The 26,045-nt window shown below is 39.3% G+C and overlaps 1 protein-coding gene across 8 annotated transcripts in view; it reads left to right on the top strand.

Annotated features, from left to right (window-relative positions):
• Positions 1-26,045, top strand: part of SPTLC3 (serine palmitoyltransferase long chain base subunit 3) — a 203,407-nt gene that overhangs the window by 71,170 nt on the left and 106,192 nt on the right. For 7 of the 8 annotated variants that reach the window (XM_054822632.1, XM_054822627.1, XM_054822630.1 and 4 more), the window contains 2 exons: positions 22,384-22,432; positions 25,809-25,853. The gene's annotated coding sequence lies outside the window, so the exon portion shown is untranslated. Of the gene's footprint in view, positions 1-22,048; positions 22,123-22,383; positions 22,433-25,808; positions 25,854-26,045 lie in introns of those variants that run through there. The other variant, XM_054822633.1, reaches the window with a different exon arrangement.

Here is a 26,045-nt window from a genome sequence, read left to right as displayed (position 1 = left end):
AACTGGTGAAAAAACTCATGAACACAGATATTCATGCTGGTACTATTAAAAAGATGATTCCCCTGAACCTGTATTAGCATTCTAGCAAAACCCTCCTTGTGTTTACGATTTATTAGCTCTATCTACTACTGCTTGAATAGTTTTCTTGGATATGTATCCACTCTTACAGCTTTCTCGTGGTAGCAACACTATTACGGAGCCTTTTATGTGTTTAGGAATTTAAACAAATGTGACTGGTATGAATGAAGTTTCTAATTTAGCAGAAGCCTTGTTAGTTTGGCTTTTCAGTTCTCATTAGCTGATTTAGCGAGGGAGCTTGGTTCCACGTGGCTTGGGTTGGACGCAATGGCCCAGTCACGGTCAGAAAAGTCCTTTTTATGTAGGGAAGTAGGTTAAGATATGCATTTGTTGATGGACAGCTGTGGGACTTGATTAATTCGTTTCCATACCATCCTCTATCTCTCCTTCCAGAAATAAATTTGACAACATACGCTAAAATACCCCAAAAGAACAGAGGAAACACTAAAAAATGGGGGGAAAGAGAAAATCTTTTGCTCTCAAAACTTGTGTTGCATCAGGTGGACTGGTGTAAGAAATGTATGTGCCAATTAAGAAATACTGGAATGTTTTACTGCCCAGAGAAAAATGTTTTTAATTAGCATTTTTCTCCAGTATATTTTCAAAAGGGTATATTTGAATATTCCAAAAGATTCATATAGCTAAGTGCCTAGAGCCCTGACACGTTTAGAACTAATACTATAATCACATTCAATTTAATCTCTTTCATTCCAAGTTATCGTTAAGGCATGTCATGCTTGTAAAGCCACCAAAGTATATGTCTGCTGTGGCCTGGGGAGGATGGAAAGAAAAAAATTTATAAATTTCCTATATATATGATATGTATAGGAAATAAGTACATAAAAGATTTAGCGAGAACACTAGGAACTTCCCATCAGTGATCGCTTTTCCCTAATTCTGTTTTTTAGCATTTGGGTTTTTTTAATTAAAATCCCTGCATGATTTACAGCTTGTTCCTCATCAGCTTGTCCTCAGAACTGGCATAAAAACCAGTTAATTTGTTGTTCTGTCTAAATAAGTAAAAGAGATGACAAAAATACATAAAGCTTCCTTAATGTTGTTTGGTATGAGCTGATTTTAAAACAAAACAACCCTACCAAATCTACAAACACTATTAATACTGTCTTATTGCTTTCAACAGCTCTGCATCTCAACCCCTTAGTTGCTCTTTTAAGCACTTTGCCATTTAGGCTTAATTTCTATGTGCAATCTGCAGCATTAACCTGAAAAATCTTAAAATCTTTCTTGCAGAATTATGTTTGCATGATTGTGCAGGTCACCAGAGACCTTGCCTCCCATTTTGCTTCGCTCCATTTCTTCTTCTCCACACCTTTGTGATAGTTTTCAGTAGCAAAGGTTTTCTGTACACAACACAGCCTAATGCGGAGGTAGAAGTCTGTGCTCTAAAATCAGAAATGCTTTTGTAACCAAAAAATGTAGAACTAGTTAGAATTGAATATATATGAATATATATAGAAATGCCCTGCTTTCCAACACAAAGGCATTCAATCTATTTGCTGCCTTTAATAGAAATGCTATGCCTAGGCAAGATAATTTTTGTGTTTGTTTGTTTAACTTCTGGCTGTTGCCAGGGATTTTTTTCAATACCCATTATGTTTGTGTTCAGATTGTATAATATTTCTTTTTGCATTAGGCTGTTCAATTACAGCAGGCGCACAACAGCAATACAGGATAACAGTAAAGAGATTTTTACAATGTGGGTAAAATATATGAAAAGAAATATTATTTTTCTTTTTAGCAGCCTTTTATTATGCCAGAAGTTTTCTCCAGGGAGTAGGCAAAGGAGATCCTCACAGTCTATTGTAATGTGTATTAGCTGGTTTGGTTCATCTTTCATTTTGAACTGGCTGTGGATGCAAATTGAAACCCTTCCAAACAGCCTGGAATCTTTTAAGCCTCCCAAGACCTGATCCTCCATCTGCAAATAATTTTGCAGATGATTCATTTCTTGTCTTCAAAGAAGATATGGGTGCAAATTATAATTGTACTAAGCCATCTCAAACTTTTGAGATGTTCAGCTGAATATAAATTTGCATCTGTTTTCTGTACAACAGACTGAACCAAAACTTTTAACATTTAACACCCTGAGGCTTTTACAGCACTGGGTGCTCTATAGTTGTAAAAATTAGGCCAGTCATTTCTGTGCTTATCCATGACTTCTGGTGTCTATGCTGAGTGCCAAGTCAATCACGGTCAGAATCTGTCAAAGGGTACAGCATTTGCTAACACAGAGTGACATGCCAAGTGTCATGAGTGCCACAATTGAGTTGCATGTTACAATGCAAAAGAGCATTTCAACAGATGTCCAAATTACAGCAAGAACTGCAAGTCAGCCTGTCTGAATAACGCTGACCCTACTCTCCATGAGCTAGATGGTAAATCTTTATCTCACATTGGGGAAGAGCTGGCTGCTCAGCTGGACCCAGAGAAAATTCCTTTCCTATGAGGAGGAAAAACGTGTTTGCAGCCTGGTTTGTGGTACGCTGCCTTTCCTAACCCTGCCTTTATACCACCCTTACAGTTTCCCCTTTGGTAGCTAGTGTAAATGTTGCCCCTTTCTTGTGTATGCTCTCAGACATAGGCTAGGCAACAACACCAGAATAATGCTAATGCATTTTTAATGCCAAGTTTGGGGTCCACATCTGCACTCTCAAGCAGGGTGAATCTCCACTGATTTACTTCAATGTCAAGAGTACCTGGTCAGACCTTTAAAAATGTCATTCTGGTTTTCAGTCTTTATTTGTATCTCTTTCTTGTGGCAACATTGTTACACACCAAAGAAGATTGAACTCTTACCTCTTCCTTTCATTGCCACTTCTTGCAGCTGCTTTTCTCTGCTTTGGAGCTGCTGCTGCTCTTTCCCACAAACTCTGTCTTCTCCACCAAGATCTGTCATGGGCACTGGCTCTCAGGGGATGGGTTGACATGGGTCATCACCCCGACCTCCACCAGGACATGGCCTAGTGCATCTGGCATCACTTTCTGATTCTGGTAAAGAGAAGTTGATGGTGGGTCAATTTTCATATGGCTTTGTTGAGAAACTCTGATGTGTTTAGTCTCTGTTGCAGGATGGCTTTGGCTCCGCCTTACAGGAGCTGAAGGTTCTCAATTTCATTCTGATGCTACGTAGTCTTAATTTCACACACTATTCTTTTTAGAAAATGCTGGGGATTCCTTCTCTATCCTAGATGTCACTTCTGTTTTAGTCACCCTTGACTAAAATACGGTAGACACCATCTACTTTCTTGATGTTTGCTTTTGCTTTCTGTGTGATGGTAGTGCCTATGTTGCAGAGTCTCACTTGAGTAGGTTGATTGTGCCTATGTTTTGGAACATAACACAGTAGCTACTATGAAAAAAATAGCATTTGTTTTATGAAAAGCATAAGGTCAGAATAAACCTTTATGCCGGTGGTACCCAAAACATTCTGTAGTCCAAGCATGATGCTTGCTGTGAAGGGCGTTAAACCAGAACCCAGGAAAGCATGTGTTGGTGTGGGCAGACCTCAGTTCTCCAGTGCACGTGCTTAAGAACCACTGATCTAGAGCTGCCAGTATTTGCTGCCCAGCAAATGCTTGGATTTGTGTGGCTTATTCATTTTACCATTTTGTTTAGGCCTGGAAGTCCGAAGAAGTAATTCAGCCTTGCCCACACTGTGCCATTCTGTTTTCCATTCATTTCCCTTAACAGAGCAGCCACATGAGCACTGGCTCTACTAAGTCAATACTAAGTAGTGAGGCAGCCAAGCAGGGCTGGGATGTGCAGAGCGAAACAGTTGGTGCTGAGGATGCTCCTTCAACATGTATGTTGCGTTGGAGTTGGGTTATTTTTTTACTGCTGTTAGCATGGCGTCGTGAAATGGCCACTGCCATTAGCTGGAGTGTATTGGGGACATTCTTGGACATCATCTTCTAGTCCAGGACCTCCAAAAGGGATACACTTTGAGACAACCCTGTGTCACGAAGCACATAAGGACAATTGGGAGATTTGTTTCAAAACAGTACACCAGATGCCAACTGAAAAAGTTAATGAGGACTGACTCAGGAATCAGGGAGGGACTTCCGGTAAGGGTGTGTGCAGGCTGCCATGTATCTGTTGAAAACTGTGGAAAAAAGAAAGAAGAACACGTGCTGCTCTGTGAATTCCTGTCTTGTGATGGCCTATAGTGGGACTGTCTGCTCAGTGCAGGACATTTGGCCCTTCTAAATAAGACAGTCCCCTTCTGGCCCAGGGCTAGGAAGTACATGAATTTCTACCTGCTTTTTTTTCTCCTCCCATTCCTCCTTTTCAACTGCTGAAGACTTCCTTCAGTTCAGTGTTGCAGACAGCAAGATCCCCTTCAGGGGTCATCAGAGAGTTTCTGTTCCTATTAGTCAGGGATAGGACCCATATCAAACTGCCCTCTTGGTTTTGTTACCACATTGATACCAAGTTCTTTGGGCATTTAGACTGCGAAGTTATTGCTCTGACATTTTTCAGCTGTTGAGCTGGTGCCTCACATCTTGAGTAAGCCATTTTTATGCCAGGTTGTTAATTTACAGTAAATCATCAGAAAGTGCTTGGAAGGGAACAGATCTGCATGGAAACTACACGATCTGAGTTTGAAATTAACCTTTTCTGTATAATCAGCTACAAAACTGGTATGCTGGTACTATCTTAGCCTTGCCACCTCATAAACTGTCTGTCAGCTTCAAATGATCCAAAGGCCTTTGAATTTCAGTTGTACTTGTGTATATTTGCTTTCACATATTTATATATGTTCTATACCTTATGTATAAGTTAGAATGTGCCAAAATAATTGCTTATTTTCTAGTAATATATATGAAGTATGGAAATATACTGATTTCAGATACCTTTGTAATTCTGTATAAAGCTTACAGCCTGAAAGCACTAGCATGTAACAGTGAAATTGGAAAGCACAACAGAAACATTTTGGATTAAATTGGTTGCAAAGCAAACGTATTGCTGAGCACTATATGTATTTGTGTTTCTGAAGTACAATATAACTTCTTAATTCACTGTGCCTCTGAGTAACTGTGGGATGCCTCATTCTACAGGAAAAACAGAGCACTGGGTAGTCTTGAATCTAGTGTTATGCCCAGGCTTTACTGAGCACAGTTCTGTACCTTGCCAGTAAGATTTCTGCTCTCTATTGAGGTGGCTCAGGACACCAATAGTGCCTCCTGATCACTGCAGTTTGTCCCGTGTTCCTAGTAAACTCAATTTGTAACTGTCTTGCTGAGTGAGGGACTCTCTGTTCTGAGCATATTTGTGGGCATATGGGGGTCCTGTTGTCAGCAACTGGAGGTGGACCATGGGTTAGAGGGGCTCGTGTGCCTGTGGTGCCAGCAAAAGGAGCAAGCTGTGTACATCAGCATGCAATTGCTAGCGAGTATAAAACTGGACTACCAGTGAGTAGAATAAGAGGCCTGGGAGCCAGGTATCAAGGCATCTGTAAGTCTGGGCCAGACACCAGAGACACCAGAGGGTCTGCAAGGTGGCTACAGTAGGGACCTAGAAGTCCAAGACAACTACTAGAGAGACTATAAGGTCTGTAAGTCTGTAGGGGTTGACTGAGTGGGATCCACTTGCATGTGAGTGTCTCTGTGTGAGGCAAATAGAGATGAGGGGATCCAGGGCCAGTTACTGGAGGGATAACTAGCATGCATGCAAGTGCATTTGTGGACCATCAGCTTGAGTGGGGTTGCTGGTCCTGAGGTGCCTGCAGCTGGGGAGAGCAAGGATTGAGGGTGAACTATTGGGTAGACTGAGTGTCTGAGGCCAGTTACTTAGGGCATCTGCATTACGTGTGTAGATATGTATGTTATATATGTGTGTGTGTATGTATATTTTCCACTAACAGGCTTTTATCCTGTTCAGCAAGAGAGGAAAACAAGTGGAAGCTGTTGGTGCTGTTTGAGTGCTTAGTGTTTCTGTTTGCAATGAGCCATGTAGCTGTCCATATGTCTACGTATATATTTGTTGTATACCTGTGTTTGCGTGGGTACCTATTAGGAATAGATGCTCAGCCTCACTACTCACTGGACCTGGGAACGTGAAGCTGCAGCAACCTCGCCTCTGTCTGGCTACTGCATTTGGCAACTCCTAACATGTTTGTTGAAAACTCTATGAATGCTAAAAAGCAATAAGGTATTCAGTGTATATTTTTCTGTTATGACTGCTGAGAAATAATAGTAAGTCTTCATGAGCAAAATATGGCATAAATTGCTTCAGACCTCCTGCAGCAATAATTTGCTACTCTGGTGATCGCTGAAAGATTAAACCAGAGAGCAATATTCTGTTCTGTGCAGACAGGAGCAGACTGGATTTTTTGTGTGTCATAACATCTATTCTGTAACAGGCTGGAAAAATCTGCTGGAAAAAAAAATCTGATGAGAAAGAAAAGTTAGATGGCTGAAAAAATTTTACAGAACAAATGCATGCTCTATTTCTAAGTGAGTTCTTGTGCAGATGATATACTGCCCTCAGTTGGTACATTTAACTTCTGCTGACAGAAGTCTTGCTGCAGCTTGCTTATAAAACAGTGACAGAAGGCTCAGAACAGTCTTCCATGTTAACCCTAGTGAGTACGTGATGAAACCCCACCAAATCAGTGTGATGCCATTTGATCTGCATTCTCTATTCATTTGTACCTTGATTCAAATGGAGATTATTTGAAGTAAATGCTTTCAAACCTCTTACAAAAATCTAGGCAATGGCTCTTGAAATATGGCTGTGAATGTTCATAACAGGGTTCCCTTCCATTCATTGGATTATTGTGGGATTTTTTTTGTTTGGTTCCCTTTTGAGTAAAAAGAAAAAAGATTGTAATGTTTCCAAACCACCAAGAGGTTTAGTCACAAAAAAAAAATATAAATACAACATTGCCGTCCGAAGATGAGCTCTGTGATTCAGGATTCATTACCTTGACATCTTCTCGACAAGCAGTTGAAACCTATGAGATGAGCTACTGTTTATCCCAGATCTGAAACTTCTCCTTCTACCTGCTGTGAGTCTGTTCAAGCGTAAGTAAAGTTGCCATCAGGTGTCTTCTGCAGGTGGGTGGAAGGTCAGTAAATTGGCTCTTCTTCCGCTGGAATACATTCGGTTATGATCTGAGTTTTACTCATTTTCTGGGAATGGACCATGTGTAGTTGTAGGTTAGGTAATAATTTGCTGACAGACTGGCTGTCCGAATAATCCATAATTATGTTTTTCTTGGCCTGACTCTGATGTCTCAGCAGCTATTGTCAAGACCAGCCTTAGGTAGACAAATCACTGCTGTTGTGCCATTGAAACCAGTTCAAGTAATACTAGTGCCACACCCGCGGCCTCCAAATGATGATACACTTGTATGGCTGAGTAGGGAATTTGCATTCAGGAGCATTTTGTTGCTGCTTTTCAGGAGGGTCCATGGCTCTGCAGATCCAGGCTCTTCCTCAGGCCCAAATTCAACACATCCACATTGAAATGTTCAATTAACAGCATCTCAATGGCCAGGTAACAGCGGCTGGGTTTCTCTTCTACATTTCCAGTGTGTTTTCTCATCTGATATTTCTCAGAAAAATCTTTTTCACTCATCCAAATCGGGTCTAGAGCTAAAAAGAATCCCCACCTGTCATAACCTCAAATCCCAGTGTAGGGTCCTCACTCCTGCTGCGTCAGAGTGGGAAGAGTTACCCTACAGATATAGCCAGCTGTTGTTCTGGACATCCCAATCATTCCAAATATAAGAGCTTATGGCGGATGAATCCAAGAGGTCTTCTCATGTTGGAAATGATTTGGTTGCCTGCAGTCATGCAAGAAACTGGGGTTTGGAGGGAAGAGATCGTAATTTAGTTTCATGTGGGCCACTTCAAGAAGGCCAAGAACTGCAGTTCAGCTGGGCCATCAGCCTTGGGAGATAAACAAGTTCCCCTCTTGGTAACCTCTGTAACGCAGAGGAACGCTGCATCAAGCAAGATGTACAGCAATGGAGAAAACAACTTTAAAATACTGTCTTAAAAAAGACAGATTATGCATCCACATTACACTTTCAATGTTTTTATTTAGTGCAAAATTGCTTTCATCTGTTACTGAGAAAACATCGATATTAATTGTGATCACCCAATGGTGGTTATTTCAGTGTGGAAACCTGATCCTTAGCCTCTGAGCAAATTGTTGTAAAAGTAGTCTACAACTTCACACACACACACACCCTTCCCCCGCTTTGCTCAATCCTAGCCTTTCAGGTAAAATCTTGCTCTGATCTGATGGCAGTAATCGGTAATGATGTATAAACTAGTGCGTACATAATCTTCCCATCTTGCAGCATAGGTCTGTCATCTTCTTTCAGTGTGTTTTCTCATCTGACATTTCTCAGAAATGTCTCTTTCACTCACCTAAATCCAGTCTGGAGCTATTATATGATAGATTACGGTGTTTGTGTGCTCCCATACTGAACCAAGCTACAAATGAAAAATAAATCTTGCCTGATCTTGAGGTCTGGTAGAAATTTCCAACTGTCTTAAGCAACACTTTTTACTTGTTTTAAGTGTGTCTTCTCTATCTCATAACTTTCTACACTGTTTGTCTCTAAAACATAAAGAAGGAAGTGACAATAAGTGTGAAATTTGTAAGGCTTTCCACTGGGCTTGCACAGCCACCTCCAGTGCGGGGCTGTGAACAAGAACTCCTAGCCTGACTCCTCAACAATTTGTAATTGCTGTGATGCTCTGGACCTGTATCTTGTTACATTCACAAATCTAAAGCTGGACCTCACAGTTCTCAATCTTTTCTTCTGTTCTCCAGAAGTATTACTTCTATTTTTACAGTAGTGTTTAATAATCCCCAACAAGGATTAAAGCCGTGTTGTTTGGCAGAGCACACAGAGACAATGTCTGCTCTTGAAACCCTACAGTCTAGGATAATAGACATTATATACCAGAGCAGAAAAACAGTCAATAGGAATAAAAAATGATAGATATATCTTCATATATAATCACAGTAGAAACCAAAGGCAAATGTTCTACCTTATCTGCCACCCCCATGATAGTGGGAGAAATCAGGTTATGGAACCAAGGAGCAGTTCCTTAATAGGGTGACACTTACCAAGACTGGCAGTAAGGTGATGTAACTCTATCCCCCAGGACCAGCCATGGGGAAACCTCTCTCCCAGACCCCCCATTCCTTGGCTGGGCTGGAACATATCAGATGTAATTAACAAAGCATACCGTGATCAAGATTCATACTAAAGCTGCTTTATGCCACTTCAGCATTATAACAGGTATTTTAAAAAACATGACTGATTTACACCCGCTATCTGTGGATAGAAGTCTGTAAGTTGGCCTCAGTGTCTGTAAGAAGCCTACTATTAATAAAAAAATAATAATTATTATAAATATTATTCTTCTCAAATTCAAGAAAATGGCTGTATTTAAATTCAGACAGTGATGGGCAAAATAATAGCTGGTCTCAATTCAGATGTTAACAGGACAGTTTCAGCATGACACAAGCACCCTATCAACATGAGTGGTGTCAGCCAAGGAAAGCGGGGAAATGCACGTGCTGGTAGAAGCACTGAGCTCCTCATTCCCTGCATGGGCCCTTCAAAACTGTGTCAGGGTATGCTTGTGGTTAGTGCAGGAAAGTTTGCCCAGATAACACTATAGATTCAGCTGTTCATGGCAAACAATATTTCCCTTGTTTGAGCTGGCCTTTCAGACTCTGATTTTTATTTATTATTATTATATTAACATCTACAGGCCTGGTTGTGCTTTGTATAGTACAAACATCAGAAGTGACAGCTCTCACCCGTTTAATCTCTTGTCAGAGACAAGATATAGCAAGTAGGCAGGAAAAACAAAAGGCAGGGGTTGAGAAGGGATGGGGTAGTAAAAATCAGGTGTTTGAATATGAACTACTTGGCTGTTTATTTCCTCAGCTTTAATAGTTTTAATAACATTGCATATATGTTGGTATGTATGAAGGCTTAGAGAAATTCACACGATTATTAATTAAATGTATGCATTTCTGGCAATATTGAAGAACTGTAAGAATTTTCTAGTGATTAATCGGAACTACCTGAATCTTTTCCACCTGCCGTGTTTCTGATAACCACATGCAAAGTGACTTTTATCGTGACACTGGTATATTTCAGCTCAGCTGTATTTGTGAGGCTGCTGTTATTCTGATCCTAAAAAAAGAGTGAGCAGTATTGCTCACTTCTAAAATTAATTTTAAGCTTTCTGTATGCCTGGATCATGAATGTTCCTTATCTAATTACATGATGCCCTCTTTCAGTGTGTCATTGCATTACTTTTTTCCTCTTTTTAATATTACGGAAACGTAAAATAACTTGACCTTGACTAGCTACCTTGTGGGGATTCCTTTAATATATGCAGTGAATTGTATGAACCCCCCGTTGATAGAAGAGGTAAAATTCTTTTAGCAATTTCATAACAGAGCTTTGCACTTCAGAAGCAGCAAAATTTCTGGTCTGAAAGACCATTTTGATTTGCTCTTTCATTGCATTTTTATTAATTTGTGATATGTCAAATGAATAAGTGATGTCTCACTTCTGCTGATTAAAAAGTTCTATTAAGAACCTAGATGATAAATATATATGATATGAAATGAACTGAGTTATAAATCCAAAATGGAGACATAATGTAATAAAACACCTTTTCTTCAAGATCCTACTCCATTTTTCTGATGTGTAGACACCTATTGTCAGCTTGATTATTTTAAGGTAAGATCAACCTTGATTAATCAAGGTAAAGTAAGACTGGCTTTGTAATATTAAAAAAAAGGCAAAATAGATGTATGCATGGTTAATACAGTACAATAAATTAAGATATAAGAACACAAGAGGATGTATCAATAAACTGAGTCATAGTAACAAATAATACACTCAGAATTAATGCTTCATGGACACGAACAGACAACTTGCTGTCTTCATCTCTGAAATAAGCATTATTGTGTCAGCTGTCAGATGCACCACACAGAAAGCCTAGTGTAGTGTCTGGTCTGCTAGGCAGAGGAGAAGGATGCACCCTAAACTTTAAGAAAAATGAGCAGATGTCAGGCTTATTAACAATTTTGTCGGTTATCTAATTCCTGAATAAAATGCTTCTAAAATAATTAGCCAAACCCAACCATCAATTAATCATTTTAAGCAGACAGCATCAGGGCATTAGAAGAAATCTTGACTTTGCTTTTAAATAGCTTAGATTTTGTTTTATGTGCAGTGGTTTGTTTTTTTCTTTAATGGATTCATACTAGGTTTATCCAGGTCTGTTTTCTGTAAGTGAGGGCTTTTAAGAAATCACTATAAAGCTACCAGCTGAGTTTCATTCCTCCCAATGCAAGTATATTGGCTGCTGCTTCAGCTTTTGCAAGTCCTCCACTGGGGTCTGTGTTGTTGCACCCTATGTATTTGAAGCTCCTGCGTATCCTCACATGAGTTGTGTCCTGAGGAGAAGCAGGTTCCACAGACCACGCCCATGATGGTGAGCCCTGGAGGAGAAGGGCAGTGGTGGCAGCACCTGGATCTGAAAGCCCAATGAAGTCCTTTACCTGCTTGTCTTGAGTGCCTAGGCAAGCGAAAAGCAGCCTTTGGAAAGGGGGTGACAGGCCCCTAGCACTGACTCTGCTCACACCTCCTTAGTTCCAATGTGCAACACCATTTGGGACATCAAATAGGACAGACGATGTCATCTTCGTCTGTCCCCTGGCTCAAGGGTAGTTGCGATTATGTAATGACATCAAAGATTACATTCCAGATTTAGAAACAAATTGGTTTAAAAAACAGGATTGGTGGGAAATATCTCTCATTTTCTATTTTTCATTGTGTATGCATATATTTGGGGGGAAGGAGTGGGGAAAAAGAAGAGAGTAAATTCAGAATCGAATATGCTGGGTACTATTAGGTTGCTAGTGTTGCTCATGTGTCAGCAGTGCAGCCCCACTCTACTCACACTGCAAATCTGGCTGATTGGCTTTTTCTCAGTGAAGCTTTTTTTTTTTCCCCACAGCTTTAGTGCAGTGTTTTTGTGGCAATTATGTAAATTACATGTCACACCACTGCATATTTTCCACATCATTTGATTTGACCTTTAAAACTAATAAGAGAATTATCATTTTTACAGGCAATTTGTGTTTCATGGTATGAGATGGCAGGACAGGGACTGATGGGGGTGAACATCAGAACATAGAAGTCATGTTCCAGGATAGTACTAGAGGTCCATAAGCAAGTATCTGGCATGCAACAGTGACTGGTGTGAGCTCCTGAAGAGTAAATTAGAAGATAGATTGTGGAATAAACTTCCCAGAGGGGGAATTTTCTTTCTAATAACAATCGGTGAGGTCTGGGCTAGCCATTGTTCTTTTGGTTCATTCATTTCTAATACATGCATCGATATCTCAGTATAATCTATCTATAGATATGTATATATCTTTCAGCTAATATAATAAAGGATATTCCTCTCTCCATACAAATCTTGAGAGGTTATATACATATACATGTCTAATCCCACTTAATCATACCAAGCCCCTAGCTACACTATCTTGAGTTAATCAAGTCTGTTGGTTAAGCATACCTTGTATAATTTTTCAGTTATCTTTGAACTTCTCCATGCATCCCCCTGTTAGAATACTATGAAAGGCAAAATGTCAAAAGCACACAGAATTATCTATATATTTTCTTTCCCAAGTTTTACAGAACAGGCATTATTGTTAACAGGTTCATCAACAGCACTGTAGTACTCCTCTTTCAGCCTCCTTCTCCCTCAAAAAAGCCTATGGAAAATTCAAAATGTCAAGAAAATTGTTGTAGAATTGTGATAAAACATGATGTTTCAGCAGCAAAGACTTCCATAATGCTAGCTAAATGCCTTATTAATCTTACATATGTCAGATGAGACTTTTCCATTCGTTTAGGATGATGCCTTGCAGGAGCGTAGGACGTTCTGTGTGGGCTGTGGTTCAGGGTGGAGGACAGCATCTTATTCTTCTGACTGAAACTTAGTATTTCATATACATTCAGCAGTAACAGGAAATACCCATGTGCGGAGCCCTAGGAAGTGATAGGAAAGATTCCCAAATGCAATAACATCTGCCAGTATTTTGGCTACGTGTATAACTTCCCAGTTTCCCTCATGGCCAATTTTTATCTGCTATTTTCTTCTCCTTGCTGTTGGATTACTCGCCAATAATTTTGTTTGGGGTTTGTTACCTTTTTCTCTTTCCCTGGTTCTTCAGTTCCTCTCTAGACTTCTTTCCAATACATCTGCTGTGCTTGTACAGTCCACGTTTCTGGTAGGTAGTTCTGTGTCCTGCCACAGCAGAGCCACATGGCAGTTCATGTACTTGAACAGAAGGTTCTGATCTAGGCTTATCATGCAATGGAAATGTATCTTACAGGTCAGTGTTAGGCTGGCAGAGCTAACAGCATCCTGTTCAGACAGAAGCAGGAGACTCATGATTTTCTTTGTTCAGTCTATTTTGGTAGTGTTGCTGATGGCATAATTCATTCTCTCAACTTGCTTGTGCAGCTCTTCACCCTTGCACTTTCTTGTACTGACTTTGTGTCCACAATTAAAATACATGAAGCTTATACTTACCTCAGTGTGCTGATTTGATCTTTGTGGAGTCCATTGAATAAGCACACTGAAATGCAGGAACTTGGGTGAAGCTACTGTCCGGTACGAAAGACTAGTGTTGAAGTAAATCATCATTGTAAGATCTGAAACCAAAAGAAAGTAAAAATCCCAAAGCCTTCTTTGCATATCCTGATGAATTTTGCAGTTGCTTAAGACCTGTGTGTATCCTGTAAACACTCTTCTCACCTTGAAAAGAAGCTTGCACCTGTTTCTCCTCATTTTGCAATGCATTTGGGTTTTTTTCCCGCCTTCTGTCTCTGTCTTCAACTGAGCATACTTTTTCCTTTTCCTTGACACAGCATATCTTCAGGCTTTTCTTCACATAGGGGAAAAAAAAAAACCCTACAGAAAAGTAACAAAAAATATGAAAACCATCTGACTTGGAGATAGAGGCACCCAAAAACTTCATGCCAAGTTCCAGCTTTTTCAAGACAAATTACAAAAATGCTAAAAGCTTAGTATCTATAGCAGCACAAACACTACCACTACAATATGCCACAACAGATTGTTCATATGTCACTATTTTTCCAAAGTTCCTTGGCAAACATTTCCATCAGTAAACAAGTCAAGTGAGAGAATTGTAAAATGGCCAGCAAAAAGCCTCAGTCTTCTTTGGCTAATGAAATCAAATTCTGGTACTTATCACTGTTATTCTGTTCTTCAGGCCCTCTTCTTTCACCTGTGCTGACAGACTACAGTTGTGTGTTTCTGCCTTCACAATGAGGCTTTTGCCTGTTATGCCACCTTCCTCTTTATATTGCAAGTTTATCAAAGCAATGTCATGTCTGAATTGGGTCAGATTGTCATCTGGGGGGCAAAAATTACATGGATCCATTAAGTTTGTCAGAAAGATGACAAATTACGTGAGCTGGTAAGCTGGCACTGCATGTTACGTGCAGCAATGTGCCCATCAAAGGAACTGAAAAAAAACCCCATTAATAATGTTAGTCCACCAATGCTTAGAGACAGAATGATAATTCATTTTTTTTCCTATTGCCTATTCCGCTTTGCTGCTCAATATGTCGGTATCATCACAATTTATTGTTGAATGAAGTGTCTGGGGAATAGGCCAATTCATGCTATATGTTAATGATGGGAAAATGCTAAAAGTTTAGGAGTTCATACTTGATTATGACTTGAATAATCTCTTGAAGCTGCAAAATACATATTTCTACTGTAAAATTACCAGCATCTGTAAAATTGGAATTGGAAAGTCCCCCTCTTTATGGAAAAAAGAACCTGATTGACCAACATTTGAAACAGTCCTTCTGGGTGAGAAACTGATGGGGTTTGCCTGACATTTATAATTACCCATAATTTGAATGTTCCTTAAAGTTAAGTAAAATTAAGGTAGACTGAATTGTAACACTTGTCTCATCATACTGGGAAAAGCCTGTATTGAGGCCAGTGGAAGCTTTGCCACGAGCTTCGGTATGGAATGAACTTAACTCACAACTTCTAATGCTTTTGTTTTGCACAAGAAAGGATGTTCTGGCTGTGCTTTGACTTTGGTATTGGCTGCAGTTCCAAGTTGCAGGAATGGGTGAAAAAAATAGTATGAGGAAAAGAAATATTTACTCAAACACCCAACCCGATGAAAACAATACTGAGCTAGCTGTAAGTGTATCATTTACTAATGGGAAGGAAAAAAAAAAAAGGGAGGTATAAGTGGCCACAGACCTAAAATGTTGTGAACGTTTCCAACAGCATGTATCTGTAAAAATAAATAGAATAAAATATTAAAGATTCTGGGGGTCATACAGAAGAAAGGAAGAGGGAATATTTTTTTCTGGGCAATTCAGAAGGTGAGGAAAGTCCTAGATACTTAGCTACGTTCAATCAAAATGATCAAGCAAGACTTAGGACAGGGATTGGAGTGTAATAGCCCTTGCTCCTTCCTTCTGGCCTCATCAGTGCTGAATTCTTCTTTCATAGGACTGGTACAGCTTCTTGGGGAAGGGCAGTGGGTGTCTGTGGAGCCAACTGCCAGGTCAGAAAGGCTTTTGGATTTGGGAAGGCTGCATCCTTCGCCCTCCCCATCCCAAGCAGGGCATTGAGTTTGTGTTCCATTCCTCAGGCAAGTGCAGCAGTCTTATATGTATGCTGCAATGTTAAAGATATGGAAAATGTTGCTGAGAAACAGATCTCACTGTAAAGCCCAGCTGTAGTTTTTAAAGGATGTGGGGAACTGGACATTCTCATGAGCTATAATGTACGTGAAGTCATGTGTTAAAATGCATTTTTTTTTCTTTTTTTTAAGAAAGGGGATAAAAGTCCCTTACTCCAGAGTTCACTTCAGCTCCCTCCCCTCCTTTGACTGCACTGCAGGTGGATTATAAAAGGGAGGGGGTTTACAGCATTTATTCTGTTGTTTCCACATGGCCGGCCACAGTGTCACATCGTAGCAGTAGCATAATCAAAAGAAATCATTAAGTCAAAGTCCTAGGCTGTCCCCCTGTTCCACTTTTTAGCAATTTGACACATTCATCACTTGTTTTTATGCCACCCATCCTTGACTTACCAAGCATGATGGACTGCACAGCCAAGCCATTTTATCAGAGCTTTCAGAAAGCTACATCCATACATCACCTTCTCTGTTTATTTCTCTAAGTGCCCTTTCACAGTGCTCATTTCTCTCCATGCAACATAGCAATAGCCATGGTAGGTAAGTTTAACTATAGCTTACTTAACTGGTATCATGAATTGAGACTCCTGCCGTCGCTAGCCTGAGTTAATTATGACAATATTAGCAACAGGACTTTAAGATTAACTTTTGTTCGAGGAGCCTACACAATTCACACACAATTCACATAATGAAATAGTGTTAAACAGCGTGGTTGGCCTTCTTTCCAGCATTTATGCCTGTAGAGCAAAGCAGTGAGTTCCCAACAGGCTTAAAAAGGCAAGCATACAAGCCCATTTGTGACCTTCCTGTTGATTTATTCTCAACAGCCAACAGGTGCCTCATACAAAATTCAAACTAATACATGCAGAAAGACAAAACCAACAACCTTTCAATGAAATATGTCAGGGACAACTTCTAATCCTCCCTGTTTTCATAGCACTGTTTGTGTTGAAAAGATGAGAGGAAAAAAAAGAAAGGAATAAACAGGGGGTGGGGGGAGAGAGGGGAACAAAGAGGAAAATCCTGAAAGAGTGAGTGCCCCAGAGAGCTGCCTAATGATTAATGATTCTTTTTTTTCAAATTCTAAACGTTTGCCTCTCAGTACTGGATGACAACAGAATCATAACTTCATCAAAATTACTTTGAATAGTCTCATTAATGACATTTGGTCTTGGTTTGTCCCTGCCTCAAAGTCCGATAATATTTTCATAGCTGCCATTGAGTGTGCGTTTAGCTTTGTCCTCATTTGTACAATACATTCATACATATCAGATCATCTGCTTTTGTACTTGGATGTTCAACAATTCAATAAAAGGTTAATAATAAAAGGGGGATAAAAGGGAGGTGGAGGAGAAGATGAAGGTTTCTTTTCAGTACAAGCTAACTAAACAATCAGAAGGAAAGCATATAACATCGTATGTAGAAAGCAGCCTACTCCATCCGATTCTAGCCACAGAGGATATTTAGAAAGCACAAGCCTTAAATAAGATGTATTGAAGTACAGTCTTGCCTTCGTTGTATCGAGTAGAGGCATTCTTTTCTAAAATAGCTGATTAACAGAAGCAGCTCCCTTAAGAATGGCTGCATGGAGTATTCCTGTCAAGCCTCCACCTTGTATAAATATTTTTAATTAATAGATGCCTTCATCAAATATAAGAAAAAATTAAGCATTAGTGCTCACCAGAGACCCTGCTATTAGAGTGATTATCTTAGCTTTAATTTCATTTGCAGATGCCATTAATTTTTTTTAATAGATCTCTAATTTAGTTTTATCTATTTCTTGTTCTGTTTTTGCAGATGATAGTAGGCTGCACTTCCTTCAAAGCCCACCAGCTTTTCCCCTCCCACCTCTTTCAGGCTCTCTGCTCTCCACTGAGTGTGTTTGTGTTTAAATTAGCTGGACCACTGCAGGCTGAGATACCGATTAATCTTCAAATGTGCCACAAGATAGAAGTTAACCGTCTAGCTGAGGGAATAAAAGCAAGAAACAGTGTTACCATTGCAAGTCATCTGTTTGGCAAAGCAGTAGTTGTGTCACATAGGAGCAGCCTGCCCTTGAAGTGTCTTCTCTTCGAGTGAGCGGCAATGGGTATTGTTGCACAGTATATAAACCTCCTTTTGTCAGCATGCATTAACTACAGAATTGACTTGTAAGACACTTGTACTTGGAGAGAGATGAACGATGTCCTGTCTTTAACAAAGGACACATCAGTGCTGCAGCGCAGAGGGGAGACACCGGAGTTGGTTTCTTGGAAAACTACATCAGCGTGTTCAAAGTCATCTGCTGTTGCACTCAGCTGCTTCTGCTTCATAGGTGTTTAATTTGAGGGGTTCTGTGCAACTGTACAGAATGAGGTGGCTCCCAGAGCAACATGTCTGATAGCTGCCCTGTTAGCATGAGCTCGAACAGCCTTTTACTTGCTATTGGTCTCATTAGTTTTAGGCTTGTGCCCATGGGGTTCAGTGCATACCAGAGCACTTCATGATTACACGATGTTCCTACAAATATGGTGTTCGGGAAGGCAGGAGATGGGGATAAATCTTCTTTATCCTGTTTAGACCAAGAGAAGTAGTCAAGGGATGGAAGGCTTCTTTGCTTTGTTTTTGATCTGACAACTCTGATACAGAGGAATGGCATGACTTTTTTTTGTTCAGTCACACAGGAATATTAAGGAGATGAATCTAGATCTTCTGTGTCCTAGTCCAGGTCTGAGCTGTAAAACTATCCTTTGTTGTTTTATCATGTATGAGTGGTATTTGCTAAAGAGCAGTGCTGTAGTCAGTTAGCTCTGCTCCATTGTAGTCAATATGTGCTTTAGCTACTTCAGAAGGAGTACACACTCAACCATTAGAAGCCAAGAAACTGCTAATTTTGATCTAGAGGATAAGCTTCTCCAGCAGTGTGTCTCAGCTTCTAGCTGGGGATATCTCTAGATTTAATTTTAATCAGATCCTTTCTAAAAGTGATTAAAGGGTGCCAGTTGTGATGAGGAGTGTGGCATTTCTACCTCCTGGAAACACATTTTTACCTCAGCAAGTTCCTTTAATATGAACAGTGCCTCTGTGGGAATAATTTTGACTCTTACCATTCTTAGGCTGAATATAAACCAGCACCTCATAGATTCAAGGACCTGTATTTCCTTGTCAGCCTCCTGACTCAGGAAACTGAGAATGTTCATTTGTAAACTTTTCCAGTAAGTGACTGGATGGAGAAAGATGTTGTTAATATTTTTTTAAAGGTAGTTGCTGTTTTTTATTTCTATGCTTTTGTGTTTTGTCCATATCCTGACCTCAGCAACAAAATCCAAGGTCATAAGTAGAGAAGATCAAATCATTTTAATAACACAATTTTACCATCCGTTGTCCTTTTATTGTCTAGCTTAATAACAACGGTGTCAAAACTAGCCTAGTCCCTAGTCTGAAACTAGTCTGAAGATTGTTTTATCAAGTTAAGCTTGATAAAAATCACAGCAGGCCCGGGAATAAGGAGATGCTATATTTGCAGGAGCAAAATCCGTAAGACAACATGGTTTACATGAGAGAATGTGTTTAGAAATTAATCGGTGGAAGTGAACTCTGAATGGTAGGAAAGCAAGTTCCCATCTGATCAGTTGCATACATGTATGCTCTGTTAAAAGACTGGTAATAATTAACGTTTCTGGTGAATCTCTCATAGCAATGAAGCATGTACCTCCTACAATCACAGTCAATTTCTTATTGTTTGCAGCCTTAAATGAAAGAACCTTCAGTGAGGTTTTAATAATCGCTTCACCTACCCGGTTATGAGAGAATCCTCAGAGAAGGGAATGGCCCACATGCTCTTCAGATGTGCTGTTCAAATCGGGGGGTTAGTAAACCCATGATAGTCAAAAAAAGGCAAATATTAATGTAAAAGGAGGAGGAAATTATGATGATAATTGTTACCAACCTTGACATAATAATAGAATTTTTGTCGTGTGTGTGATTTTTTTTTTTTTCTTCCATACCTTTTTGTTTGTTTGTTTTCAGCATGGGAAAGTTAGGGGGTTTTATATCAACAACATTCTATAAGATATGACTTGCTTAAAGATATTTTTATGAACATACTCCAGTTAGAAAAATAGGATGTTTACTCCAACTGTATTTACAGTTGTTACTTCTGTTGTCCAGTGGTTCCTCCAGGGTAAATCTCTTCCTCTCCAGAAGAGTATGGAAGCAGAGATCCAGAACAGTTCCCCTGTTTTAGGAAGAATAAGGGATAAGGATAACCTAACTGGGTGTAGATCTGTATGATCTTCCTGCACCCCTGCAGAAAGGGAGATAAACTACAGATAATCTACTTCTTTCCTGTTACAACAGTTACCAGAAGACATCTCTTTCACACAGACCCTCTTTGCTATCTAATTTCTGAAATACCTACATGGGTGAAGACTGCATGAGTCATTGCTGAAGACCTACTGGGTTGTGAGCCCTGTAAGAATCTTCCAAGACCGTATTGTATCTAAGAATGGGATTCCTGTGGTTTGCCATTTAATCTGAAATATCCAAGCATAACTACATGTAATGTAGAGAAAAATCTATTCATAGCAACCTAATATTGTCAATGCTCTTAAAATGAGCATAGAGATAAGCATGCAGATGTGTAGGCAAATCAAAATTGCCTCTTTTAAATCAGCTCTAGTGACAGTGGTCTGCTGAAGCTGCTACATCCTGACAAGGACGCCAAGGAATGAGGTCTGCGTATCATCCCCAACTTCAAAAACTGTGAAGAATTTCCTAATAGGAAAGCTAATTCCTGGGCAGGGCTGTGAGTGATTGTGGAAACTCAAGAGCTCTATGAGTAAGGAGCACTCTCTTGAAGATTCTGCCATAGCATGAGATGTTCTGTCCGTATCTAGAAATGCAGTGCTAGTCTGTTCGCTTGCCAGTTCAGCAGATCTCACTAGCTTCAACTCAGAAACATAGATAGTTAAAATATTCTGAAGCAGGAGGGAATTTGGTAAAAGAAGGGCTTGTAGACTGCAGGGGAAAATCCCAAGTTTTAGCCAAACTGATGTGAAAGCAAATTAAAGTAATAATAAAAGGTTTGATAGCTCCATTATGAATGCATTAGCTGTAAATATGAAATGCAGCCTGCTTAGAAAGAGCTATTGATAATGTCCATGAAGACTGGAATGAATAAGTACTTGTATTGATAGGGGTCCTGGCAACATCCCATAGTGCCCTCTTCAATGCACTTACAGGGAAGACTTGAGGAATGTCACAACCAATGCCAGAAGTTATTTTTGACTGCTAGGGATTTTAAGTTTCATCTAGATGCCAAGGTAACCTTGGAGTATTAAGGAGACCTGGCTGTGATCATTCATCTGTGGGTGAGCCTGCTTGTGATGAGACGCTATCAATTGCTGTATCAGCCAGATACGGAGATGAGTGTCTGTGAAGAGGTCATGCAGCTTCAGCAGAACCCAGTGGTCTGGACAATTCCCAGCATCTTGGCGCTAGAAACAGTCTCTTGTTTAAATAGTCATACAGGAAAGAAGTTTGCTGTATACAAGATAACGAGGCTATGGATTTTAAGAGTTGCTGAGAGTCTGAAAAGAGATTGGTATTTATTTTGTGAGTTCCCACTGTGCAAGGACCTATGTAAACCATAAAACTTTCCCTTAGACTATGAGCTGTGTCCACTACTGGGCAAGGAACAATTTACCTGTGGATGTTTCACTTCACAAATATGCTGTCCTTTATTATATTCTGCTGTCATATAAATGTAAGCTAGATATTTTTCCAGTAAAAACTTGGCCATTGATTTCTTTAGTGCTACACAAATATACTTGGTCATTGATTACTGCAGATGAAAAACCTGCTGTGCAGTATATGCTTTCAAAAAATACACACAGGAATCACAGTAAAGGTAAGACTGTCTTTTCTCCACTTGCAGAAGAAATGTGAGTTACATACAGGACAGCACAAGATTCTAAAAATAACTATACTGGTTCAACCCAGAGGCTCATTATTTAGTCTCCTGTTTCCAAATGTTGTTGCAGGATGAAGTGTCAGAGTGCATGGAACAAAGGGACCTCAGGGATATCACGACTGCAATCAGTGTCACATCCCTGGTCTTTGGCCTGTTCTTGTTTACTAGCATGTGAATGTATGGCAAGCAGCAGACGTCCTCTGAGTTACTGACTATCCTGGTGGGCTCTTAAGGTCTATGCTCTTCAACATCATCTTCACAATCTTTGGTAACTTGGGGAGATAGGACTCTGGCGAAAGTTCCAGGTAAAGACATTCTGCGAAATCATCACCTGCCTCTTCCTCTCTGATTCTGGCCTTATCTACTGGCCTCATGTTCATGTTTGGCCTCTGCAATGTCAAAAAAAGATTCCCTACCAAGGCAGAGGGAAAAGGCAAGATGAGGAATTGATATCATGTGAACTCTCCCCAGAGTAACTAACTGTAGATATTTTTTTCTGTTACAACAGAATAAAATCAAGCCTTTTACATATTGCTTTATCATAATCATTCTCTTTCATCTGATAGCACAGTTTTGTAAGCCCAGCAACTGCATGCTGAAGAATGGTGTGTCATGGTAAGTAACAGCAGATATTGTATTTGATAATTTTTATTTTTCCTTTCTGTTTTGAAATTAGCAGGGGTTTTTTTCGAAATGTATTTGTTGTTTAGAATGATTACCTGAGTAACTTTGAGCTATAAATTCCTTTTGACATCTGTTCAGAGGAGGTAATAGTTTATTTGATTTGACATGTTCGTCATGTGATAGTGTTTCTATTCTTTTAATGGCTGAGCCATGAAAATTTTAATCAGGATTCTAGTTTTTATCCTAGAATAGTGAATTTGAAACTATTTTTCTGTGTGGATTGGTTGTGTTGTTTTCCACCAGAAACACTTATTTAAAAAAGAATTTTAATTTAGACAATCTACTTTCTGAGAAAGAGTAAGTTTGTGTAAAAAAAAAAAAATCATAAATAATTGAAAATGGAATTACAACTCCTAACTGTTGTTCAGCTATTCAGCATTTAGCAAAATGCTATCATATTGTCCTATGTCCTTATTTTTCTCCCTGGGTTCTCTTTCTAAAATCTACATTTCATATTGCATTATAAGTATTTCCTAAGAGGAGAAAGCATGCTACTTTTTGACCCCAGCATGTAAAGGAGTACAAATTCTGTGAAGCTCTAAGAATGTGCTTCAAATCCAAAATATTATAGCTTATGGCTAAAGCATTTTGAATGGGGCCAGGAGGATTCTTCCACAAAGTTTTCTGTGGGCAGAGGGTGATGAAGAAGAAACATTGATACGTTTTCAAGTGACCACTGCAGAAATATTTGCTGATATATGTCTGATATGCGTTTTCTCTGTGGAACGCCAACCACAAATGTGAATACAGGCAAAATTGAATTAAAACTGGTATCCACACAAATATTTGTCAGCAGTACGTTTCAGCTTGTCTTTAGCTCTTCTGTTCATTAATCTGAACTAGATACTCTTTCAAGTTGTGTTTATTATGTCTGTTGAACAATGGAGTTGTCCAGAATGCAGTCTAATTTATTTTAAATCCTAAAGAATAGAGGGGATTTTCCTCTGACAATGGTGATTAATTATAAATCTTTAAGTCCATTATGGACTAGAAGTGTTCAGAATTTTTCTTGATGAACTATTGAACTGATTAATATTTTTTTCCTTTTGCCCTGTTCCTGAACTGATCAGGTTTTCTATGCATGAGTTAATTGTTCAAAAATTTTTCTAACTTTGCCAATTAAAAAAAAAAAATTGCAAAGGTTTTTATGAACTATCCCCTGCTACTATTTCTTTAAGAATCTGGTATTTTTTCAGGCGTTTGTTTTGTCTGCTTAGGCAGGTCGTCTATTTCTGCACTATGGTTAGATAATTTAGTCTATTAAAATGAGAAAATAACCAAAAACATCTAAACCATAATGACTTGCAATATTACTTTTCAGCATGGGTAATTATTCACTGACTATTTGTGAAGTATTTAGGATTCATAAACATCTTCAGGGCTAAAAACATTTGTCATGCAGAGATGCATAAGCAGTTAATAATAATAAGCCACAAATAATAACTGAATGAGCTGACAGTGCTTATGACAAAATTATTCACTATTTTTTGTGGTATTTAGCCAAGTCTGCTGAATAACTGCTGACGTCAGATTCTGAGGGCCAGGTAGAACTGTTGCATCATTTTTCTGATTTCCTAGATAGTGTAGACTAGGTACTCTTACCTAGTTATGCTGGGTGATGATTATATGTGTGGTATTTATTGTTTTAATTCTGCTGACTGTAGATAGACTGAAAAGGTTTAAATAAAAGTAGGAAAAAATGTATAGTAATTGACAAGGCCTAATGAGAAAAAAAATTGAATGTTTAGTATAGCAGTCTCATATTTAAACAGTGCAGCAGTCATGTCATAGTTAAAATTTCCTCTATATACAAAGTGGATGGGTTTAAGGAATTTCTTATTTCTTCTTTTTGTAAAATCGTGTAGAATCATGATAGGAAATAGATTCCAGAGAACAGTGACAGTTGTTTCTCTATAGCAAATGTGATTGTTAATGGAAAGAAATGCAAGACAGCCATCTGTTGGATTGCACAGCAACGTGCTCTGTTTCCAGGTCCCAGTGTGGGCTGCCAGTAGCCCGGAAAGGAACACGTACAGTGCTCACTGCAAGGGCAGATAGTGTTTGTCGACAGTTTAAATTCGGGCTGAGCACAAGTCCACTAAAAAGGAAACCTACGCATGTGAAAATGGGTCCTGGGAGTGTTGTAGACATCTTGGATGCAGGCAAGGCTATGTCATCAGCATGTAACTGGTTGTACAGAGGTTTTCTGTGTCTTTTCACAAGTAACAATTCTGTAATGCAGGACTATGTGGCCAGCTGCCATCAAAAATGACGGATTCAGCACTGATCCACTGCTTGGGGAGAGCAAACAGAACTGATCTCAACATGCATGTCAGTGTAGAACAGAAAACTAGCTTGTCACTGCACTTGTATGACACCCTGAGGTATATGTTGTAAAGAACATACTAGTGAAGATCACAATCAAATTTATGTTTAAAAAGTTGGGTTTGGTGTAAGGTTTGGATTAGATAACTTGGATCCTTATATTTTGTATATTATTGGGTTTTATTAAAAACCTTTTCCATCATATTGATCATTAAGTGGGTCTTTGGTTGTCCTAGATCTACTGATCCAGATTTATGATTTGATAAATTAGCCTACTTGCATGTCATTGCCATTCGTGTTGAGAGTCTGTGCCAGTATATCTTCCTTCTTATCTGAGATACTCTGCCAAACTTCTATTTTGAACTGATTTTGTACCTTTCTTAGATCTGTGGCTATTTAGATAGGCTTAGTTCCCAACAGAAAGGACGTAACTTCATTCTGCTGCCTGTCTCCAGATCTTTTTAGTAGATAGAGACAAAATAGTGGATATACTGGCTCCCCCTCTTACCAGTCTTCAGTGTAATGCTAGAGCACATATTATCTCTCTTCCAGGTGGCAATAACACAAAGGAGTTGTGCCATGGTGTTGAGTGTTTGAGTAGGGATTTTGTAAGCCTCTCGCATATAGCTGCTGTCACTAGCCATTACAGTTGCATGCTGGTACTCGGGTCTAAGCTCTGAACCACTGCGATTTCAATGGAAATATTATCAGTGGTTTTATCTGGCACAAACTGTGCAATTTTCAAGAGCTCCCTGGCTTGCCTTTTTTTTGTCCCTGCTGAGGCCAATTACGCTTAAAGCTAGAAAAAATTGAGCCAGTGATGAACATCACACCCTATATGTTCCTCTGAGTACAAATAGATTGAATTTCAATTAAAAATTAAAGTGAAGTAAAAGGTCACTTGTTACTTCTAATGTAATTTAAAATGGGTGTAAATTAATTTTGTTTCTTTCTCTAAGTTCTATCGCATTTTCTTTTGTAGGTCAGTGAAATCACAAGAATGGATAACAGCCAGTGGTTGTAAAAGGTAAAGGGGAGAGGGGCAAGTGTGTCTGAAGCATAAAAAAGATATCCAAATAACTGGTTATGCTAAATAATAGAGCAGAAGGCTATACTGGTTGATCTGCACTAATGATTTGTTTGCCGCATTTTGTGGCAGACATCCATTGTGAATATTTGACACGTGATCGCTTTGGTGGAGATATTCAGATTGTTTGCA

The sequence above is a fragment of the Grus americana genome, chromosome 3 (assembly GCF_028858705.1).
Source record: "Grus americana isolate bGruAme1 chromosome 3, bGruAme1.mat, whole genome shotgun sequence".
Lineage (NCBI taxonomy): Eukaryota > Metazoa > Chordata > Aves > Gruiformes > Gruidae > Grus > Grus americana.
This window is presented reverse-complemented; position numbering and strand designations above follow the sequence as displayed.